Source organism: Chiloscyllium plagiosum, unplaced genomic scaffold (genome assembly GCF_037043375.1).
Source record: "Chiloscyllium plagiosum isolate Xiang-an unplaced genomic scaffold, Cpla_swu_hap1 HiC_scaffold_234, whole genome shotgun sequence".
NCBI lineage: Eukaryota > Metazoa > Chordata > Chondrichthyes > Orectolobiformes > Hemiscylliidae > Chiloscyllium > Chiloscyllium plagiosum.
The window spans coordinates 331,832-345,170 of record NW_028270373.1 but is presented as its reverse complement, the minus strand read 5'-3'; the positions used below and the strand labels follow the sequence as shown (position 1 = coordinate 345,170).

Below are 13,339 nucleotides of genomic sequence, written 5' to 3'. Positions count from 1 at the left end.
GTAAATGGATCGATTGGTTTTAAGGTCCTAATTGTGGGATTGGGTCACGTTCGCCCAACAACATTGACTACAGCTGCACAGACTGAACAATGTCAATGCGAGTGCTTGATAGCCAAATGCCTCAGGGAAATTGGAGAAGGAACCTAAAGCAGGGTTACTGATCGTGGGATGGGGAGAAATCTCCGAGAATTAGTGCGTTTAAATCCTGATACATAGACAGCAGAAATGTGAAAGGGCCAGGGTTTGAAGGAGCGAAATCATCACTTCGACAAATATTTTCATGTCAAAAAAGATTGATTCGCTCCTGCTTTTGTGAAGCCTGTCTTACTCTGCATAAAACGGGAACAAGTGACAATACTGGAAGTCAAATTGGAGATGATCTTTCTGCTGCCACTACGCAAAGCACTAACCACTGCACGATACCGGCACTGCATGGAATAGCATGATGCAAAAAGCAGTAAAGATAGTGGCAGAGGATATGTAAGGAACAGGACTACATGAACAGTATTAATACTTGACAAACAGTGACTGAGAAATGCAAACTCATGGTTGGCTGAATGGTTAACTTCGGTATCTCTAGAGCCGATGGATATTTCATCACTTAGTTTGTTGAAGGCGAAGGTTGATATAGTCCTCCAGAAAATGAAAGCATCAGGGAATAGTGCAGGGAATTGCTGGAATGTATTTCTGCAAAAGAAATGTAGTTTACCATCGGTTACTTCAGCAATTTCGTCATACAAGGAAGTGACCATTGCTGTGGAATATCATATAGTGCCAGGTTTCAGGCCTGGAATAAGAGAAACTGTGTGGTGCAGCAGCGAAGATCAAACTGGAAATGCGGATGGGGATGAGGCAGCGGATATGTGTTCAGAAATGAAATCATTGAGTGTGAAGTATTTCACTGAAAGTACAGAGTGAATTGAAATGCCGGGGACTGGGAGTTCCAACATTGCGTGGAGCAGTTTCTGTTGACGTGCTATACGTCGCATCAGGCTGGGAGCTACAACCTGAACTGCAGCAGCTTCCATTGACACGAAGCAGGGAGCACTGGGATATCAAGCTGGAATTCCAACTGTAACTGGAGCAGATACTATTGACATCTGCACTGAGAGAAATGGAGGTAATGTTTTCGGTCTCTGAGCTATCTCATATGGCTAAATCTGCTCTGGGCAGAAAGGGAATTTTTTTGCTCATTTCATTTTATTGAATTTCTTGTAAACTCGCAAAGGCCGTTAAAATACTTTCAGACTTCGAAAATTAGCTTGAATACGATGTTGTGATTAGGCATTAGTTGATCAAAAGTGATGGAGCAAAATCAGTGCAGTGAATTTGAAATTCATCAGATGAGCGGAGATCCCATTGAATGGCTGAGTAGACACAAAGTGAATGGAAGTTTCATGAGAATGAATGTCTTTTCGTGACAAAACCTCCCGCTGCACAAAGAGTGGATCATTGGAGTGAAGCAGTAACGGTGATTATCTTTCCTGGTTATTCAACTTGTGAACATGAGTACGATTGGTCAAGTCCGTGTTTCGATCACAACTCTGCAGAATGCCAACCTCAAGCACGCGCGAGCACAATGTCACAATGGATAATGCGCTTGGTTACTGTCCAGAGATTGTAGTTAAAGTTTCGACTTGGTTCAAGAGCTAGACTGGCAGGCTTCAAATTCACATACAAGTTAATTTACCGCAAATGTAGTACATACAATGGGCCAGTGGCACAATGGATAACATACCTAACTACAGATCTACTGTGTGGAGCTTCGATTCCAACCTGGCTTGCGGGCAGCGCTGACTTTATTGCACTTAAAACTGACTGTTCTGAAACCGAAATGATCAAAACAAACCCCACTCCCGGACTGAGAATCAAAGCCGGGTGACAGCGAAGAAAGCGAAAAAAATGGACCTGTTAGCCCACCATGGACAGCTATACGAATGCCACGTATGTGTAGAATGACAGCCCTCAAGGTCGTTGTACATGCTTTCGTCAGATGCAATCGCTTGACTATCTTTATTCATTTTCATCACTTGGTCTTGTATGCATTAATAACTCAAGTTCAGATCCGTGTATTTCTGAAGGTTATGTGGGTTCGCCTCTGCGCATCCCTTCAGACAGTGAATCCAGATTCAATCATCCGCTTGCTGATGAGATTTTTCAGCATATCTCCTCAATCCTTTCCACCTTTTAACTTCAGTCTACGCCCCTGTTGATCGGTCAAGAGGAAACGTTTCTTTTAGTCTGCATTGTCCATGTTGCTCATTACTTAGTGCATATGAAACATGTATAATCACAGTTTCCTCCGCCTTAAGAAAACAACCCCAGTCAAAACAATCTGTCTTCATCACCTAAACTTTTCAACTTAGTAAATTTCTGCAAGGTTTCCAGTGCGATCACATGACTCCTGTAATGTGAATTGCAGAACTGCACGCAATATTTCGGGGGAACCGAATGAACAAATGAAATAATTTACTGGAGAAAGCCACAGAAACTTGTCGTTTCCAATAAAACATCGTTTGCTCAATCCTGCGCTGTGCACTTATCCTGAGCCCGATGTTCCAGTAATCTATTGTCCGTGTCAGTAAAAGCTGCTCCATGCGGATTAATTACAGAACAGCTGCATCTAAATGGATTGAATTGCTTGAAGATGCCGACCATGGGTTTGAACACTTTCACCCAAAACAGTGACCGCAGTAGTACAGAATGAACAGTGTAAATGTGAGTATTATATTGCGCAGTACCTCAGTGAAATGGGAGGGTGGACGTTTAGGCGAGTTAGTTCTTGTGCGAGGGAGAGATTTCTCCGATAAAGGGTGGTTATGATATGTGAAACGCAAAGGTGTGAGACAGTGGGTGTTTGAAGAAGGAAACTTATCACCACGTATTTTCATGTAAAACAAAGATTGATTTTCTCAGCGTTTGCTAAGCACATATTACATGGAGTAAAACGGGAAAATGCCGATTGCTGTCACTGTGATTCGAGCAGAACTTGCTGTGTTTACAATGCCAAGGAAGAACCATTTCATGATCCTGGCGCCACATGGAAAAGCACGATGCAAAAAGCAATAAGGATCGTGGCAGAGGTTATGCCAAGAACAGAACCACACGCACAAAGGAAGACTTGTCAAACAGTGACTGAGATGTGGGAACTCAGATTCGGTTGAATATATAGATTCTATGTCCGGAGAGTGTGTAGAGATTGCAACACTGAGGTTGTAGGATATTACATTTGCGAGATATCTACAAAACTTCAAAGGGTCATGGGATACTGCAGGGTATTGTTGAAATGTATTTCTCAATAACACTGTATTTTAACATCGGTTACTTAACCAATTTCCTCACTCATTTACATAATCATATAATGGCATGTCATATAGTCCCAGTTCAAGGGCGTGGAATCAGAGAAATTGAGTCGCAGTGCACCCAAAACTAATTGGAAATGGTAATGGCATTCAGCGCGAGCATGTGGCTGCGAAAATGCAATCGGTTGAGCGTAATTCCATTCTCCGAAGTTACGGAGGCGCGTGAAATATCGAGGCTAAAGGGTCCCGCCTTAACGACAGCGGCTTCAATTCCCACGCATCAAGAAGCAGTGGGACATCAGGCTGGGAGCTCCAATTTCACCTGCAAGAACTTGTATTGACATGGAAAACGGAACTTTGGGACAGCAGCTGGTCGAACAGTTAGTCAACTATTTTAATCTTAAGTAAGTAGTTTTCAGCAGGATACTTGTTTGTGGATTGTAAGAATATCTACAACTGGGACAGTCTAAATTACAAAGAAGAATTCTGCAAAGAGTCAATTCTTGGAGAAGCATCTGTGCAGAGTGATGCAGAGGAATGTTTACGTCATCTGCCGTTCTTATATGTTTGACTTTGCACTGAATTCATTTCCATGAAGGGATTTTTTTGCTCAGTTCACAGTATTCACTTTTTTGCATACTCGCAAAAGTCGTTACTGTACTCGAAACCTCTGAAAGTTAACTGGTATATTACATGTGGTGATTAGGCTCACGTTCACGTCAGTTATGCTGAAGAAGTGGATTCGAAATTCATCAGATCAGCAGTGATTCCATTGAGTGACTGAGCAGACATTCATTCTGCTGAATGGAAACTTCATGAGGACATATGTGTTTTTAGTTGGAAAATTCGCTGCTTTGAAAGGTGATGAAGATTAGACTGAAGCAGTGACAGTGATTATCTTTATTGCTTGTTCAACTGGTGAACATGACTGCTATTAACCGTGTCCGTATTAACATCACGGCTCCTGAGTGTGCGTGTATGCATCGGGCCAGTGGTGCAATGGATAACGCGCCTGACTACGGATCAGGAGACTGTAGGTTCCAATCCTACCTGGCTCGCAGGCAGGGCAGACGTTAATCCTGCTTAAACAGTGATTTTTCTGAAGCCGGAATAAGGTATGAGCTCTTCATCTGCAAGAACGAGAATGCCCTCATGAAATGTCCCCGAGGACATGAGAGTCAATGTTGCAGCGTCATCACAGGAGGGAAGCCGAATAGTCGTCCACGTTGCTCAAGGGCACCTTTCCATTTCATAAAGCCATCGATCGAATAACTGTTGCTCACTTTGAGCATTTTTCGAAACTCTTTGGCCAGTGGAATCAGAGAAGAATGAAGGGTTAACTGTCCAACTGATCTTTATAGGGAATGAGTTCCTGAGTCTACCACCCGCTGACTGATAAAGTTTTCCTGCCAGTCTATACAAAGCTTTCTGCATCTTATCTGAAATCTACAAACCCTGGTGATAGAGAAAGAGCAAATGTTTCCTTCAATCTGTAATTCCTTGCTCCTCATTATTTCGTACACGTCAATCATGTCTCCTCACAATCAGCACTACTCTGAGAAAAACAACATTTTGAAAGTCTTGTGTTCACTGAAATTTCTTGCCTGTTTTTAACAGTTCATTGAGTGGAGTAGTCCCACTGCTAACATTCAGCACAAACTTTCAGTAAAAGCCACTCAATGCGTGGAACCGTAGTCCTGCTATTTTCGTCAACAATGTGTAAAAGTCCCCTGCAACTTTCGTTTTCGCATGCCGTGGGGCTATTTGTCCGTGTTCAACGATATATCCCAGTTGGCGTTACAAAATTGCCTTTGATCTTTCTGACAAAGTTCGCTGCCAGTAACGTTTGAGGAAGTCCAACTTAGAAATGTAAGTTGCTCCTCCAATCTTTTCCACACAGTCCTCCAACCTCAGATATGTATACGCATCAGTCTTTCTAACAACATTGATTTTGTGATAGTCCACACATAACTGTTGGGTCTTATCCCGCTTTGGCATCATGATGATGGGTGAACTCCATTCATTGAAACTCACTTCGGTTATGCCATATTGGTGCATATGTGACATCTCCTTATGAACTTGTAAAACTTTAAAGGGTTATGCCTGCAAGATGTTACAGAGTCAGAACAGCATCTCCTATATTTACATCATCTACAATTAGATTATTCATTCCCAGTATATTTCAGCAGATCTCCCCATGCAAGAGTAATAACTCTTTCGATTTTCTTCTGGAAGATAACTGAATAACTTTACCAATTTTGGACAACTTTTGCATTGTCCACTTTTATTTCAGGAACATCCAATGCAGAATTCCCTGACATTGAGGGCGGCACGGTGGCACGGTGGTTAGCACTGCTGCCTCAGTTTTAAGAAGAAAACGAACAATTAATATGAGAACTTCAGTGAATTTACAGAGGCAACTCTCAGTTTTTGCTCTGATGAGCTGATAAATAATTTTAATGGGCATGAGCTAAAAATGTTTGCACCTACAGTTTAACAAAACCCAGTTTACACTTGTTTTGCAATATTTGGGCTGAAAACCTGTTTGAGAAAAGCAAAAATCAGGACCATCAACATCTCTTCATGTTAGAACCCGTGGTCTTTAGGAATAAAGAATATATATTGCTTTGAGCAACCAGTGTTGTGTGTAATTACTGCAGTTATTGGATGGAATGATAACCAGATACTTACTGAGATGCTTGCTTTCAGGAGCAATAAGATAGTTACTTAGATTATTCCACTTAATAGTAATTAGCTGGTCATGAAGACATTTGTATGGCTTTATGTGAAGTGTTTTATGTGATCATGGATTTCAATAAGATTGAGATAGTTTACAAAATTTAGGAAGAGGTTGACAACTCAGTGTTAAAGATATGTGAAGTCAACAATTTGAAAAATAATCTTTGGTAGAATTCCTTCTTCAAACACAATTAAACCATTATGCAAGAAGTGAGATAAATGTGAGGCATGCAAGTTTCAAATGACCACACGCCAATATTTTCAAAATATATTAAACTTTCATTCAATATGAATAGGTGAATGGAAAATAAAGGCAAATTCTCGACGATTGATAAATTGAACAATAAGTAGAAATTTAATTTGATCAATACATAAGCATAATTAAATAATTTGCAAAATTTAATTAGAAATGGAAGGAATCAGCTGACTAATGATTAATAGGAAGTTACATTTCATTATTTTACAGCAGAAGAAATCAATTTTATTACACCTTTATAATAATGGAGAACAATGATTTATGTGCTTGAAATGTTTGAATTTAGTGCTTTTTCACTTTTATGACTGTAATGTTCTCAAACATCTTCCATGAATTTAGGTCCAGGAGAATTACATACTGCCTTTTCGTGGGAACCTGAAGAAAATATCTTCTTTTGAATCAAAGGGAAAAAATGGGTGGAACAATGGTTAGCACTGCTGTGTCCCAGCGCCAGGGACCAGGGTTCAATTCTCATCTCGGGTGACTGTCTGCATGGCATTTGCACATTCTCCCCATGTCTGCGTGGGTTTCCTCCCACAATTCAAAGAATCACAGGCCAGGTGAATCGGTCATGCTAAATTTCCCAGAGAGTGATGTACATTAGTCGGGGTAAATATAGGGTAGGGGTTTGGGTGGGCTACTCATTGGAGGGTCAGTGTGGATTTGTTGCGCCGAAGCGCATGTTTCCATACTGTAGAGAACCTAATCTAATGAACAGCAGACCGTGAATTAGTCATTCAATGTGACTGTTCACGTGAAGACAACTTTCCTTCATTTCAAAAAAGTTAAATTTTCAAACTTTAAAAAATATTGCTTAATGAAACAGCAAAGAGATGTTTTGTTTATTTTTTGTTGTGTGAAACATCATGAATTTTAAATTATTTTGTAGCACGAAGAATAGTTAATTCTTATTGTGATTATAAACACAATAAATGTTAGTATTGAAGTGAAAATAATTAAATGAATTCAACATTGTTTCCACCATTAAAATAAAACTTGATACTCGCAATGATTGAGAGATTATACACTGCAATATTTTTATATTTATTCATATACTGAGTTGTAATTCCACATTGATGCAAGATAATGGATTGTACAATTATTAGAAATTTGCAGCAAGAGGATTATCAAAATTCTATCAGTTAGTTTAAGAATAATGAGAAATCTCATATTGCTGTTTGACTGAGCAATGTATAGAAACGAACAGGAATTATTCCAACTAAAGGTAATTATAGTTCTCTGAATTTTTTTAGTCTGAGTTTATTGTGATTTTTCAAATGAGCAAATATCAGACAATTACAAAGAGTGTTTGATTGGCAGTCATTGGTTCCATTGTGGGATAGTTGACCTGAAAAAAAAATGATTTTTATATTGTAGCATTCGTTAAACTTAACTTAAAATTAACTTAAAATGTGAATTTCACTATATTTGTTAGACTAATTGAAATACTTGTGCAATTATTGCAGTGATAATGATTGGACAATTAATGTTGAAATGGAAACAAATAAATTGATTCAATAGCTTAACAACACTTTGCTGCGATGTTGATTGCATAGTCATGAAGGTTGGTAAACAAAGGAATACAACATAGGTTTAAAGACTGAACAATAAAAAAGAGCCATTCAGTGATTATTGGACAAAGTTTTGTTTTTGTTTTAAAACTTGTAACGAATCAGGATCATCAACATCCCAAAAATGTTGGTGCTAGCATCCTCAGCCATCTTCAATAAAAAAAAAAGACTATTGGTTTTAACTGCATATATCCTGTGTAATTACTGAATTGAAATGTAAGATATCGATTGAATTCATTGGATGGAATGACCAGCAAATGTTTACTGTGGTTCTTGCTCTCAGGAACAAGAAGAAACTTAGGTGATTCTACTCAACATTAATTATATGATCACCAAGACCTTTGTGGGGCTCGATGGGCCATGTATTGATTTCAATTACATTGAGATATTTTGTGTGATATAGGAATGGATTAATGATTGGGTGTGAAAGATCATAATTAAAGTAACTGTTTTAAAAATTTAATCGAATTCCTTTGCGAATCACATTTTAAAATAACATGTGATAAGTGAGATATTGGCAACATCGATATTCAAGTGAACACACTCCAATATTTTCAAAGCATTTCAATTTCACACTAAATATGAGTAGGCGAGTGGAAAATAAAATGAGCTCTGACTACATCAATTGAAGAGGAAGGAGAAATTTAATTTGATCAAAAGTTGGAGCAATATTTTGTTGTATTATAAAGGTAATCACCAGACTGAAGGGCAATAGGAATTGGCATCTGTTTCATTACTGAAGGAGAAATCATTTTTTAAATCTTGTATAGTAGAGAAAAAGGACTGATGTACGTGAGGTGCTGAAATGCACATTGTTTATGTATTAAATGTTTATTGAAACTCTTGCAGGATTGAATTCCCAGAATATTTCATATTTGAAAATTTCTGAGCTGATTGGCAGTAAAATGTTATTGATCACCTTATGGATAATAATGGGATTCTTTTTTAAAATTCCCTACAGTGTGGAATCTAGCCTTTTCGCTCAACAAGTCCACAGAGACCCTCTGAAGAGTAACCCATCCAGTAGCATTTCCCTCTCACTAATGCACCTAACACTATACACAATTTAGCATGCCCAATTCACTTAACCTACACATCTTTGGACTGTGGGAGGAAGCCAGAATGCCTAGACGAAACCCACGCAGACACGGGGAGAATGTGCAAACTCCTCACAGACACTCGCCCGAGACTGGAGTCGAACAACGGACACTGGTACTATGAAGCCACAGTGGTAACTACTGAGCCACCGTGCCGTACCAATGCTTGACAGATATGTTAAACAAAAAAATCATTATTTAGATATTTTAAGTTTTAAAAACTACAATGTTGTCAAATTTAAAATTTACAGATACTACAATACGATACATATTTTTGTTAGTGACCTGATGATAATAACTTGCAGAGTTCTGCAATTATGGGAATGAACAAGAGATAGAAGCAAATCCAATGCTGAATTGAAAAGCAAATCGCTCTCCGCTTCGATATTTTCGAACCAATATTCTGAGCTGCTCTGACCCATGTCTGTTGAAGGTGGGAATTCAATCCACGCCTTCTAGTCTTCTAGTCTTGTAGTCATGATTTGGAGATGCCGGTGTTGGACTGGGGTGTACAAAGTTAAAAATCACACAACACTAGGTTATAGTCCAACAGGTTTAATTGGAAGCAGACTAGCTTTCGGAGCGACGCTACTTCATTACCTATCACCTGATGAAGGAGCATCGCTCCTAAAGCTAGTGTGCTTCCAATTAAACCTGTTGGACTATAACCTGTTGTATGATTTTTAACTTTAGTCTTGTTGTAGAGACATTGCCAGAGCTACACAAGAGCCTTTCATTATGTTCTCACCAAGGAAGGGTGGGGGTATTGTCACATCCTCACTGTGGTTATGCAAATGAAAACTAAACAAGATTCATTGCGATAATTGGCCTGATTCTGAGTGTAATGGATTAACAATGACGTAGTAATTCAAATTAATAACGGTACAAAGCACAAATGGTCTTAATTAAAAATTAATATCATGATAATTAAATGAAATACATGTAGACTTAATCATGTGATGTTGCAAATTCATTAAAACTATTCAATATGTTTAAAGCATTTGTTCTTATAATAAAAAGACAATCAGAAATTTTTGCAGCATTAGGAAATCAGAAAAAAAGTGTTATTCAATGTGACTATTCAGTTGCAGCCAACTTCCCTTTCTTGCAGTACTGTACAACATTCAACAATTCATAATTTACTCTGATTGATAAAGGAAAGAGCAAACAGCTGTAAATTATTTTTCTTGTTTACACAAAAAACTCACAAAAGTTGAACTAATTTTTCACATTGAAAATATTTAATTCAGTGTAATCCGAAATGTTAGCATTGAAGGAAAATATAATCAAATCAAAACACACATCGATATTCACAATTATTGGGAGATTGAATACTGCAAATCCTTTTCATCAGTTGATGTACTGAGCTATAATTCCACTGTCATACCCCTTAATGTACTGAGCAACTATAAGATTTTATCACTAACTACACTATTAACATGCGATGAGTGAACTGAATATTATTAAGAAATCTCTCATTGCTATTTAAACCAGCAATGTGTATAAATAAACAGTATTTATTGGATAAAATGTCATTAGATATCTCATAATTGATGATTCTGTGACTACTTGACTGTTCAAATGAGTAGCAATCAGTTATTTCCAATGAGCATTGGATGGAAAATTAATGCTTTTGTTTTATGAACTTGAATAAAATTGTATTATTGGCATTAAGAAATAATGGATTAAGGTAAGATATGAATCTCAGAAGTTTTTTGACAGGTTTCTAATCAAACTATCAGTGAAAAGTTATGGCTCAGTACATCAGTAACTATAAACATTTTAAACACATGCATGAAAGATATTTGTTAATTCAGAACAAAAATTGAAAAATTACCTGTGCAAATGTCATTGACCGTATCTTTCAATTATACTTAAGTTTGTTGTTTACCTATTTTCTTCCTAATTCTGACAGTCACGGTTAAATATTCATTATATTAAATGTCATGTGAGTTACACATGATTTTACTTAAAATGAGCATAGAACTTTGACCTGTGCAGCAAAGGAATGGATACTTTGCCAATGACATCATCCTGAACATGGTGCCAAATGAAACTCCTCCCTCTGCCTGCCCTTGTCTCAAAACCCTCCAGTCTTTCCATATTCATGTGCCAATCTAAATGACTTGTAAACGCTCCAATTGTATCTGCCTTCACCACCACCCCTGGAAGTCCATTCCAGACACCTACCACGCTCTGTAAAAATATATTTGTCCCTCCCATCTCCTTTGAAGTCCCCACCATCCACCCACCCCATCCGCTGCCCCACCATCTTAAGTGCATGCCGCATATTTTTTGAAATTTCAATTCTCAGAAAAACATTCTGACTGTTAACCCGATCTATGCATATAATATTATTCATGATTTGATCAAGTCTCCCCTCAGAGTCCACTGTTCCAGAGAAAATATCCTGGCATCTCGTTATAGTTCATACCCTCTACCAAAGGCTGCATCCTAGTAAGCACCCTCTGCACCATCTCCAAAAGCCTCTACATCCTTCCTGTAATGTGGCACACAGAACTGAACACAGTTCTCTAAGTATGGCCTAAACAAACTCTTATAAAGCTGCAATACGACAATCTGACTCTGGTAATCAATTCGCTGACCAATAGAGATAAGCATGCCAATTGTCATCTTTACCACCCAATCTACTTGCGTGTTCTATTTAAGGGAACCATGGACTTGAATTACACAATTCCCATGAACAACACAGCTATTCACGGTCCTGACTTTCACCACATACTTTTCCTTATTATTTAATCTCTCAAAGAGTAGCACCTCACACTTACCTGGATTAAACTCCATCTGCTATTTGTCCGCCCATTTCTGCAGCTTTTCTATGTCCCACTGTAATATTCCACAACTCTCTACACCATTCACTATTCCCTCAACCTTTGCATTGTCTGCAAACTTACTAATCCATCATTTATATTTTCATCCAAGTCATTTTTTGTACGTCATAAACAACAGAGTCCCAGTAGAGATCCCTGTGGAAGAACGAGGGAAAAATAGAATTCTTGAATAAATGAGACTCTTGAATGACAAAAGAATTGTGATCAATAATCCTGAATGTTATTAAAAAAACAATATTTTAATCCTCAGTTTACCAATCTTAATGAATATCTACCCAAGATCAAAGCAAACTGCTTTGAAAATATTGAATCATTTTAATTGTTGAGTTCTAACATTATCTTCCTTCACAGAATGAGGTGTCGCTGTCGAGGCCAGCATTTATTTCCCATCCCTAATTGCCCAGAGGACAGTTGAGAGTCAGCCACGTTGTTGTGGGTATGGAGTCAGACCTGCCGTGGTGGGATTCAATTCTGGGTCCCCAGAATATCATCTGGATCTCTGGATTAACAGGCTACCAATAATGCTACTAAGCCATTGCCTTCCCTATAAAGATTTTTTTTCATTTTAATTATCACACCGTAATGAAATTTAGTCTTTGTAACAAGCATCATGACATTCCCCCTTTAATTTTAATCCATTATTTCTTAATCCCAGTATCATCATGACATATTAATATTTTTTCTGGTCAACACACCAGCAATCAACCAAAGATTTTTCATCCAACACTCATAGTAAATATCTGATACTCTTTCATCTGACTACTCGTTTTAATGGAAGGATTATTAATCAGCTTTATCAATTATAAGAAATCTAATTAATTTTCACAACAATATTTCAGTTCTCTCCAACATATTGCACAGTCACATTACAATACACATTTTCTCATTATTCTTAAATTTGTTTTCAGCTATTTTAAACCATTTTCTTGCAAATAACGAACAGGTTTAAATCCAATATATCCAGCTGTCGATGTGGAAGTATGGCTTAGTACATTAACTGACTCAAAAAATCATTGCACTTTACCATCTCCCAAACGTAGCTAAATTTAATTTTATGGGTGGAAACTTAGTTGGATTGATTTGATTATATTTCACTTCATTGCTCACATTTATTGTAGTTCTTGGTAAAAAAATCCATTAAATTTCCAATGATTTCATCAAATACCACCTGTTTGGAAAAAAGGGAATTTGCTTTCAGCTGGTCTGTCATCTTTCATCCCTTTTCATTCACATTGTTTTTAAATTTTTAGTTCAATGGATGGAAAAGTGATTTGAAGATACGGAAATGTTAAAGCTTTTATCCCAAATTATTTGTCAATGTACAATATTTGCAGAAGTGTGTCACAATTCTTCTTTCTACCAAATGTCATGGATTGTACCTTTCACTAACAAGGGTAATCACATTCATTTCTATGCAGGTTCTATCTAATACTGTTCCAAATGTCTAACCATTGATTGCGGTGAAAATTTGACAAATTTTAAGATACCATTCTCTCCAAGAAATACAATGGAAAAAAAAGAG

The 13,339-nt window shown here is 37.6% G+C and overlaps 1 non-coding gene across 1 annotated transcript; it reads left to right on the top strand.

Moving 5' to 3' along the window:
* The first annotated feature begins 4,287 nt into the window (after window positions 1-4,287).
* Window positions 4,288-4,360, top strand: trnar-acg (transfer RNA arginine (anticodon ACG)). The gene has a single exon. It is a non-coding gene; the product is annotated as a tRNA-Arg (tRNA).
* The last annotated feature ends 8,979 nt before the right edge of the window (window positions 4,361-13,339 follow it).